This window comes from Zootermopsis nevadensis, unplaced genomic scaffold, assembly GCF_977971745.1.
Source record: "Zootermopsis nevadensis isolate Lab colony 2312 unplaced genomic scaffold, Znev_1.0 Znev_ptg000007l, whole genome shotgun sequence".
Classification (NCBI taxonomy): Eukaryota; Metazoa; Arthropoda; class Insecta; order Blattodea; family Termopsidae; genus Zootermopsis; species Zootermopsis nevadensis.
Window position 1 is genome coordinate 6,518,370 of NW_028259139.1, and position 11,562 is coordinate 6,529,931.

Genomic DNA, 11,562 nt, shown 5'->3' on the forward strand with positions numbered 1-11,562 from the left:
CCGGCAAACACTAACTTTTTATGATTTGTACGTTCTCGTGTGCCCCTGCCATCCGTTACTTCTTTGAATGTAGACAAATTTTAAATTTCGTTTCGTGAAAGAGCTTAAGAATGAACTTCAATCGAAATCACGACAGTAAATAAATGGGACCAAAGGCGTCCCCACTCACAAATTCAAGGAATATTATAAACAGTAGTATGATAATATTAAAAATGTCGCTAAATATATTACGTGTGATGGGTAGTTGGACAGAACCTTCTATTTAATGTGTTTTGTTCTGAAGTTTCGGTCAGGATTACCACAGTGAAGTTTGCAAATGAACACAGCTTCCATATCAGATGACATTTCTCGTGCGTTTCTTCAATAAGAGCTCTTAATTAATTTACATCTCGACGCTGAGGCTCTCTGTTCCAGCTTCTCGATTTTCTTCCACGTCTTCATACATTACAACGTTTTCGGGAAATTCACTGCCACAAAAGAACACGGAAGTTAATTCTCGTCACCAGAAAAACCGAAATTCTACCCCTAGTCCGAACCATTTAACTTAAATTCGGATCTTAACTGCCCATTTCTCTGTGCTCCGTTTTAATAATATTCTCCTCCACTCCGAGGCCCCTTAGCTCGTGTCATGTTTTTCCGTGTCAAAGTTTTGTGCTAGGTTTCAAATTCCTTGGGCGTGGCCTTCTTGATGTAATCACAGGAAAGAATAAAATAAATGAAACTCCTTCAACTGATACATCGTTGTTATATCATCATGTTTCGAGTCGAGAATAATTTAAGTTATTGTAGAGTATGAACTTAAGTAGGTGTTGCCTTAGTTTTATAATTTGTTCTGCGCTAGAAAAGATGATTCCATGGACCCGGAATCAAAACTTTGAAACGGCAGCTTTAAATAATTCATTTTGACCAAAATCGGACGGCCGTCTTCGCTATGTGAAACTGAATAAAATCACGAAACCAAGCAAAGAGGAGGTTTTTGATCAGAGGAGCTTATGAATGCAACCAGTGGTGGACGGAGCACGGAAAACCAAAACTGTTTTGTTATTGTTAAATTGAGATTTGCAGACATCAGCAACAAATCTTTTTAAAATTGGTTGTCTGTCCATTGAAGAGCCCCCCCCCCCACAGCTTATATTTTATACGCAACGTGTTATGTATTCTGTCTAAATGTCCAGCCAATCGTAACCATATTGATTTATTCATGGCTGTGATGTTCTCACACTAAAAGGCCATGTTACACGATCATATAACTTGCCGAATTCGATGGCGTACGCATTTATCGCGAACTAACAGACATGTAAAAAATTTTGTAGTTATCTCGCGCGGTATATTAGAGACAGGCAGGCTCTGGTCATTGCGGTATGATTTTCGATAAACCAGGAAATATAAGAGAATATTTACTCATCAGGGATTTCGAAGTTTTAAGTGTTCAGTAAAGATTAGCTCAGAGTTTCGAAAGAGTGTAAAGTCTGTGTGTGAGTGAAACGGCCCTCTGAGTATTTGTGGTTGTGTTGTGTTGTGTTGTGCCAGCGAGAGACTTCGAACCAGGGACCATGGCAAGAGGAGCAACGCGCAAACAGTAAAGTTAAGAGAAAAAACCAGTGTCGGCCGAACCCCTAGTGGACGAGGACCCATCCGCTGGAGGATGGGCTGGGCGCTAGCGGCAGATCTTGTACGCCATAGCATCGGCACGGTCTTATCAGAGCAGCCAGGCCCCAGGTTGCCAACGATAACCACGTCGGTCCGTGCCAGGCAACTTGTATTTGACGCGGCGCCCGCTACGACTGAGGGCATGTTAGGTTAAGGTCAAGTTGGCCACCCTGTGCACTTTATACTTTTTTTTATAGTATGTAAGTGTCCTCCCTGCCCTCCCCGATAGGTGCCCATGTTAGGTCGCGTGAACTTAGCTTTTGTGTCCATGGCAATGGACGTTCAGTTAGGAGGGTTTGATATTTCTGTGTGTGTTTTTTTTATCACAGGGTGCACAACTTGACAGGTTCAGTCGGCACGACCAATGAAATCAATGCGAGAAGGAGAGACAGACAAAAAGAACTTTTGCATTCTCTTCCTGTGAACAAATCGCATTGCAAGGAAAAAGATTCAGTAAAGCCAAAATACAAAATTTGGTTCTTCAATCTTTCGCTTCAGTGCTGAAAGATTTGTCTGAATCTGTAAGGTTATTTATTATCAGGAATTCTGAAGAGAAATATTATGTTCTGTTGTGTATTTTATTCTGTGAACTGAATTACAGGTTATTCGACGTTAGAGAAAGACATCGATTGTGTTTTTTCTTAAGAAAGCGTAATTCTGCGTTATCGAACGCAGATCAGTTACACGAACATTTTGCGTTTCGTTTGTCAGCGAGAATCGCGGAATTCGCGCCGGAGTTAGGATTTTACACGACGAAAACTTCGCCGACGTAATAACGCGCTTTGGTTTGAACAAATTAAGAGTTTCGTGTGTTGTTCCGGGCCGCGAATCCGTGTCGCTGTGTTCTTTTTTACAGGACGGCGAACTCCTTGCACGGGCGTAAAGGTAAGTGACAGAATAAAGGTGAGTGAGAGGTTCGACGTTGTTTGGTCCTCATTTCCGACGTTTCGTTCTTCGATTCAGTGAACCGTCATTCCAGCGCGACAAATCTGAATTTCCCGGACTGCGCCTTCGTGTTCTCGTTTCATTTCCGATCTTATTGCGACGTCGTAAAAGCTCGATAAATGTCAGTCGATGATTCCGCGTTTTCGTTCGCCGAAGTGGATGGCCTGCAGTCGTGTCACTTCGAATGTTGCGCTTGTCAAAACGGACAACTGCAGTGAGCAATCATAAATGGCTACTGAACTCTGTGCGTGCGCACAGCAGAAGAGATGAACCATGGCGTTAACGAACAGCACAGGTAAGTTTTCTGCTTTCGTGTTCTTACTTCCAATGTATGATTGTTGTGCCGTTCTTACAGAAGTCGTTTTGTTTGTTTGTTTGTTACAGGTCCCGCTCATTTCCTGTGCCTCAACGTGGCGAGCGGGTGAAACAAAGAACGATGCACGCCCGAAATTGGTTTTAGGTTTTACTTTGACGGAAATCCGTCCATTTTGGTCACACTGTTTCGTCTGTGTGCGGTTATGATTCGTGATTTCCCCAAGTTAATTGTCCTTTAAACGTTTCAATGTTATTTCGCGTCGCCTATTGACACGTGTTCGTCTGTCTTATTTTCTCCAGGTTGTGAGGATTTGAATAGGAGAGTCGACTTATGCACATAAGTGACGTGGAAATTATAATGGAAATGGCCGGGCAGTATTTTACGAAGTTGTGATTCATCGATTTTGATTAATATCGTTCGGGTAATTTGGACAATTACTCGCGGACGGATATGATGACACTAATAGGTGGTCTTTAAAAAACACAGACGAGGGGGATTGTTTTGGTTTCTTAATTGTGACACTCTGTGGCACTTATAAAAGTGTCAATTATTTGCTTTCATGAATGTACAGAATTGAAAAATTTGACAGGGTGACCAAAAATGCTCGGAATGATGAAAGAACGTTTTGATATTTTGGCCAAGCAACGGAAGTGTGATGATATAAACTTCTGTTAAACCTCTGTTGTGTGACCACAGAGTTGTATTCGTGAATCTGTTAATTTAGAAATTATGGGGATGCATCATTCCTTGGCCAAACAGGATGAACCTGATAATTTTAAATAATTTCCCGGTCACCAAGCCCTCGTTCACAGCTTTAAATGCATTCAGTATTTAGCTTTTCAACAAGTTTCCTCTTACAAATCCTGCCATTTCAATCTGAACCAGTAACCTAGCAACCTTAAATTTATTTTCATGTTAGCGATGTCATGTGTTGAATGTTAACCGAAGAGATTTTTTGTATCTTTCCTAAACTATTCACGTGTCTGTAGTAATAGCAGTGCCTGGATCCAGTTTCTGAAATTTAATGTCTGAAATAGTCATTCTTAAAATAATTTCTCTAACTATACATGAGTCAATTAACTCGACTTTTATCACAAGAATAATTTTAACATTTGCCTTAACGTCACGTATAAGAATTGTGGAATGGAAGGCTTAATGTTCATCAAAAGGTTTCAGGTAACTCGTGTCATCACTAGCTCAAGTTGAATTTTGACACTCTGTGAAAATGATTTAAATCTGTGATTTATCGGAAGGTACTACGCCTGCAGGTACCTGGAGCAACTATCAAAAACCAGGACAGCTCATCTGCAGTCCAATACTTGAGCACAGGACGTCCAGAATACAAAGCGGAGGGGCTACGCCTTCAACAATTCATCATCACGAAGTTTTGTTGTTAACTTGATGCATGTTTTTGGATATTTTCTGGGGATTGAGACGAGCTGCATCCAGTGGGTTTTTCTAGTGTTACAGGATAATGTAAGCAGAGCCAGCTTCTGAAGTGTTGTTTTTTTCAACAAAAACAAGCAAAAATATATTTGTTTCGGAAGTGCAATTAGCCTCTTCACCGTCCAGTAAAATGTTAATTTTAACTTTGTCCAGTGTTCCGTTGAACCACTGACACACTTTTTTAATCCTGGGAGTTCCAGAATGCAGGCCTCAGACATTCCTTCTAAGATCAACATTCCAGGAAGTGCACTTTGGCTTATTTGCGTCATCTTAAACATCTGCATTTTTGGGGCTCCACATTGCTTTAAAATGTGTGAGCCACGTCTTGTCCATCAGTAGATTTGTGAATTTAATTACCTTATGAAAATGTTAATTAGAAACGAAACTTTTATCTTTAATAATTAATCACTGGTGGATGTAACTTTCGAAACTCCGTGGGAAGGACATGACAGAATGTTGGTAAACTTCTACCAGATTACATGGTGCTACAACCCATAAAACAGACATCTTCAGATTCACCACTTTAAAAAACTCAAATCCTGACCACATTTCATCCTAACATGTAAGGAACATATAAGAGGAAAATGTATTAACTTTGAAGTCTACACTTTGTATATATGGTATCATAAGTGCAGTAATCACTGTTTCATGAACAAATTTTATTATGAGGGTCCCAGGCTTGCAAACTGCGACTGCAGCCTCCATCTGGTTCAGATCTGCCGGCTCACAACCCATTTCTTCCTCCTTCTGCTATAACGCAGGTCTTGCTGATAGCTAATCCAAATAAGGTGAGTGCTTTGTGTCCTAGCATACTACTGCAGTAGGAAAACATGGAGGAAAGAGAACACTTGGTAGTCCTAGCCATAGCTGGAAGGGTAAGATTTGAAATGCATGTTGAAGAAATGGGATGTAGATTGCTGGTTCAGTGGTCTCTTCAAAACACTATAATAAACCTTCATGTTCCATGAAAGGTTGGAAATTCTTTTACTCTGAGTGGCTGTTATTAACTTTTCAGTAATGACTCTGCTTTGTGGAATGAGTTTAAGTAATAATTGAGAGGTGTGTTCTGTTTAAAGGATCCTGTTTCACTCAAGTTTACGGTAAGCTTCACATTAGATGATGAAATGGGAGAGGTAGAGAGGTTACCATTGCCTGCATGAGTTGGCCATCGCGTGCATTGTGCTTGAGAATGGCTTTCAGGAACCGAAGCCTTGAGAACAGTGTATTTCCAGTTAAGTGATAAAACAGGAGGACCAGTGTAATAAAATGTGGCTGTTTTATTAGATTTGCTAAAATTTTCAGATGTACTATGTGAAGAAGTATGCTTCATAAATTCTGTATTCTTATTCCTGTGATATTTTGTGTTTACAGTGCAACTTAAATTTGTAGTATATAGGATGATTTGAATGCAACATATTTGGGTTTATGAAACTGAAGTTCTGTAGAATAGAGGTTACAGTAAATGACATAAGAGTATCCCTCTCAGTGTCTCACTTCTCTGATTTTTGTCTCGCACCAACTGTAATATTTTTGCCTCCATATTGATGGTTTCAAGAATGCTATGGCTGTCCTAGCCCTCATTTGTGGTAGTGGAAATTGGGCTATCAGCAGATTGGACAAACAGAAAATTAAATCCACTGAAATCAGTTTTTTAAGACAAACAGCAGTTCATGCCCTGAAGGACCATTTGAAAAATGAATGTATACGGAATAAATGAAGAATTTTAATATCATTGGAGAAGTAGAACATTGTAAAGACATTTGGTTTGAATGTCTTCTAAGAATGAATGACAAGAGAAAACAAAGATGACTTATATAAATGAGATGTGGGACAACCCAGAATAAGTTGAAAAGATAGTCACCAGTTATCTTCGCAAATTTTATTCATTCATGGTTTTGTCAACATTATTCTTTTCTGGAATGAAGTCATGTTGACTGAGAGAGAGACAAAAGAATGCATGTTAAGGACATATGGAGCATGGCATATTAAGTACCATGTGGCACATTGATGAATTCATTGATCACTTATTTGTCTGCGTCTTCTCCTAAAGAGGCAAAGTCTCCATATTGTAAACTGTTGTTGATTTCTTTCCTATGTCATCCTCTACTGATTACTCTCTAAACCCCCCTCCGCCCTACCTGTCTAAAATCCTCAGGCTCTTTCCCTTCCATAGAAAATAGTCTTGTAGATATTGGAACGTTTTTATGAAAGAAATATATAATTTATTTTATTAATCTGCTTAAATGAGCCTGCCAAGTGTTGCTTAGCATACTCCACTGTTCTTCAGGCAAGCAGGAACAGGTGACAATCTGCCACTGAACAGGATCTCAAAGATCAAGCAAGTCTCTTGTATTGAGCTCCCTGTAGAAAGATAAAATTCATATTCAAGACATCCAGCTTCATACATGCAGAGTAGAGTAGAGTAGAGTTTATTTACATTCCATACAACCAAAGGATGTAGAACATGTCATTTCATACAATATACATACACTTCAGAACTTTCAACACAAGTACAAGAACGTATTTCACATATCAATGTACATAAATTTCAGATTCTGCAATACAAGTATGAAAAATAATTTTACAAATTAATATACATAAACCTCAGCATTTTAAATATAAATACAAAACTTGCTTTACATACTTGTAGATTATGGATATGAAGCTTAAACATTTTCAGCAGATATGAAATCATCTACAGAATAGAAGGAGTGAGTAAAGAGGTAATCTTTCAATGCAGGCTTGAATACCTTTATATCATAATTTAGACTTTTAATTGTTGGTGGAAGATTATTAAACACTCCTTTCTGATATTTAGTAAAGTTAGCTTTTGGCACATATAGATCATGTTTACGTCTTGTATTTAAATTATGTACATCTGTATTTCTTTTAAATTTATCTAATTTTTCCACCACACATGATAGCAAGCAGAGTACAAATTCACTTGCAAGTGGAAGTATATCAAATTTACGAAATAATTTTCTACAAGATACCCTGCTTTTGACACCGGCCATTATTCTAATTATTTTCTTTTGCATGTAAAAAACTTTATTACTGTCTGTTGAATTTCCCCAAAAGATTAATCCATAAGACACCACAGAGTGGAAATAAGCAAAGTAAACTAGCTTTATAGTATCTATTGTCATGGGTGGTATGACTGTTCTAATAGCAAGGCACGCAGAGCTTAATTTGGGAAAATATACTCAATGTGCTTCTTCCAATTTAAGGTACTGTCGACTTGTAAGCCAAGGAATTTGTTTGTTTCAACTTCCACAATTAATTTTTCTTCAAAACCTATAGTTAATCTGGGATATGTCTTGTGCTTAGTAACAAATTTTATGAAGTTTGTTTTTTCAAAATTTAGTGCCAGTTTGTTAGCTCTAATTTATGTTAGCAAAGACATCATTCATGATATTTTCAAGATAGATCAATTCTTGGTGTGCAATAATGATACTTGTATTATCAGCAAAAAGAATAGGTTTGGAAATAGAGTTTATAGTTGCCGGCAGGTCATTGATATATATGAGGAAAAGTAAGGGTCCAAGTACTGAACCTTGTGGCACTCCGTGATTTACGATACCCCATCCTGAATAGGTATTCTGATTGGTATGGGGGCTTTTAATTTCTAATTTCTGCCTTCTATTATTTAGGTAGGATTTAAACCATTGTCCTGCTATACCTCGAATCCCATAAAATTTCAGTTTCATTAGTAATATTTCATGGTTTACACAATCAAATGCCTTGGCTAGGTCACAAGATATTCCACCCACATGCATTTTATTGTTAAGGGCACATACAATTTCATTTGTGAAACTAAATAGAGCCTTTTCTGTTGAGAGATTTTTTCTAAATCCAAATTGCTCCTCGGCAAGGATGTTGTTTGAGTTTAAGAATTTATTTACTCTCTTGCATATAACTTTCTCAAAAATTTTAGAAAATGTTGTCAGCAGTGAAATAGGTCTGAAGTTAGAGATGCAGGATTTTTCACCCTTTTTATATAGTGGTTTTACTTTTGAATATTTAAGTCTTTCAGGAAACATTCCTACAGCCATTGAATGATTACAGAGATAACTTAATGGAATACTGATATAATCTACACAAGATTTAAGTACTTTAGATGAAATTCCATCATAACCACATGAATTTTTTGACTTGAGAGAAGTTATTATACTTTTAATTTCATTTGGTGTGGTAGGAATAAGATTAATATTTGGAAATGAATTAGGAATTGCCTTAGCCAAGAACTTCATTGCATCTTCGGTTTTTGGGGTTATGGTGTCACTGCTGTTCATTCTTTCTACAATCGTTAAAAAGTAGGTATTAAAATAATTAGCTATAAGTTTAGGATCATTTACTCTGTTACTATTTATCATTAATGGTGGGCTTTCAATGTCTGTAGATTGTTTGCCGGTTTCTTTTTTTAAAAATTTTCCAAACAGTTTTTACTTTCTTTTCAGACTCTACTATCAATTTATTGTAATGCATGCGTTTAGCTTCTCTAATGACTTGAGATAAAATTTTGCAATATTTTCGATAGTGGGTTATTACTGGACCTGCACTTAGGTAAAGAGCTCGCTTACATTTGCATGATGTTTTGATTCCTTTAGTTATCCATACATTGGTTTCAGACAATTTTTTCTCTGTTTTAGTAGGAAAACTTTTTTCAAATATGCTTAAAAAGATGTTTAGAAAAGAATTGAACTTTGAATCCATATCACCACCACTGAGTAATAATTCCCAATCTTCACTTCTGAGATGTTGTATAAATTCATTTATCACTCTAGTTACCTTCTTATCATTGCGAAAGTTAGAAATAAGGTTTATGTTTTTTTATAACTAATAGTTGAGCATCATGATCAGATAGCCCATTTATTACCGGTGTAATGGAAATGTGTTCTAACCTGTAACTATCTACAAAAATATTATCAATGGCAGAGTTGGAGCTATTTTGAATCCTTGTGGGAAAGCTAACTGTAGGTGTAAGATTAAATGTTGCTAAAAGAGAATTTAGACATTGCTTATGGCAGCTTTCAGAGAGATAACTTGGTTGTTGTATTTCCTGGTGATCAGATTTTGAATATCACCATATTTGTGGAAAGAAGAAAGGCTTTAATGCTCAGCAAAACTAAAATAATAAGCAGTAACAAATCAGTGACAACCGAAGTTGCATGGGACTGATGTGATGTGTGTGTGGGAAGGAGATGTAGAGTTTTTAGTGTATTATGAAGTGGTGTGGAATAATGTCAGCCCCTGTTGTCAGGTGTCAGTCTCATGGACATGTGATGAGGCTCAGTATTACTTCTTCTATATTTCGTGGTTGGGGGTGGGGATGGGATTTGCATTAGGAATGAGGAGTGGTTTGGTGGGTTGGAACCAAGTATAGAAAGGCAGTGCCACTTATGTGGGTCACAATGTACCAGTGATGGTGTTGTCAGGATTGTTATTTTATATTTGTAAAATGGTTGTGAAGAGTTCTTGGCTTAGGAAAGACTAATTTGTTAGTGTTGTCAGTCAGATTGTTTATAGGAAGAATGTAGAGATTTTTTGTGTGTGTGTGAGAGAGAGAGACAGGCAGAAGTTATTGACCATTTAGTTTGGTTAAAGATTGTTGATTGATATGATGTCTGTTTGGACCACTTTTGGCTGCTCCCTCATAAATATGTTTTTGCATAACCCCCTCCTTCTCTCATCTTAGGCTCCCATATCCCACTCCAGGAAACCCTCCGTAATTTTTTACCGTAGTAAACCGACGTTTCAGGAAAATACTCAATACAATCTTCTCGGGCAATCGGTCGCGCTAACTGGTTGTCGTAGTAAACCGACGTTTCGGGGACCCTGAAGATACTCACCGCTGTGAAAACCTCAAATCTCACAAGATTTGAGTGAATCACCTGGATTGAAAACAATTTAATATCACCAGAAATAAACTTTGTCACAATCCATTGTCATATTCACTAGAGTGAATTTGTATTTGAAAATCTCTGCAGAGGGAGCTGGTAGATTAGACATCATTCTCATTTAAAAACTTCTTGGTTCAATCCCAGTCATATGTGAAGGTCCGGCAAGAGAGCGTTCGGATCCTGAGAGCCTCCAAGAAGCCGAAAGACAATCTGTCCGGAGCTGAGAGGAAAGCTCTCCGAGCCCTGCGGAACAACGCGGACCTCACGCTCCTCCCGGCTGACAAGGGCAGCGCGACGGTTGTCCTTAGCACTGACGATTACAGCGGGAAGATCCAAGCCCTTCTGGAAGCCCCGATGTACAGGTTACTGCCCAAGGACCCTACGGAAGACCACCCTCCTTCTCAAGAAGTGTTCATTTCCAGAGGAGGTCATCCAAAAGCTACGGCCCCAGGGTTCGAGGCCCCCTAGACTGTATGGGCTACCTAAGATCCATAAGGAAGGAGCTCCCCTCAGGCCCATCGTAAGCACCATCGGCGCTCCAACCTACCGGCTTGCCCAATATCTCGCGGGACTACTCGGGGGATTGGTGGGGCACTCTCCACGTCACGTGAAGAACTCCACCAAATTCATCAACACCATCAAGTCGCTCCGCGTGGGCCCTGGGGACATCATGGTCAGTTTCGATGTCGTGTCTCTCTTCACCATGGTACCCGTTGGTGAAGCCCTACGTCTCCTGGAACGACACTTCGAAGGTGACGTCTTGAGGCAGTTCCACCTTGTATTAACAACTTCATACTTCAAGTTCGGCGGCCGGTTCTGCTAACAGACCGACGGGGTGGCTATGGGTTCCCCACTATCACCTGTCATCACCAATTTCTACATGGAGCATTTTGAAGAAATGGCAGTGGACAGGGCGACCTTCAAGCCCCTCTGCTGGTTCCATTACGTGGACGACACGTTTGTTATCTGGCCCCACGGCCCTGGCAAGCTCGCTGAGTTCCTCAACCATCTCAACAGTATTCACGAGAGCATCCAGTTCACCATGGAGACTGATAAGGACGGCCACCTCCCATTCCTCGACATAGATATCCACCGAAAACCTGATGTCTCATTAGGCCACAAGGTGTACCGAAAACCAACCCATACCGACCTTTACCTCAATTCCAATTCCCATCACCACCCGTCCTACAAACAGGCCGTGCTTTCGACCCTGGTACACAGGGCTAAGGCCCTTTGCGACCACGAGAGCCTACAGAGTGAACTGGAGACACTCACCACCACCTTCAGGAAAAACGGAAACAGCAA

The 11,562-nt window shown here is 39.3% G+C and overlaps 1 long non-coding RNA gene across 1 annotated transcript; it reads left to right on the top strand.

Moving 5' to 3' along the window:
* The first annotated feature begins 2,933 nt into the window (after positions 1-2,933).
* LOC147874591 (uncharacterized) lies at positions 2,934-5,833 on the top strand. The gene is made up of 2 exons (XR_015533915.1): positions 2,934-5,145; positions 5,434-5,833. It is a non-coding gene; the product is annotated as an uncharacterized LOC147874591 (long non-coding RNA).
* The last annotated feature ends 5,729 nt before the right edge of the window (positions 5,834-11,562 follow it).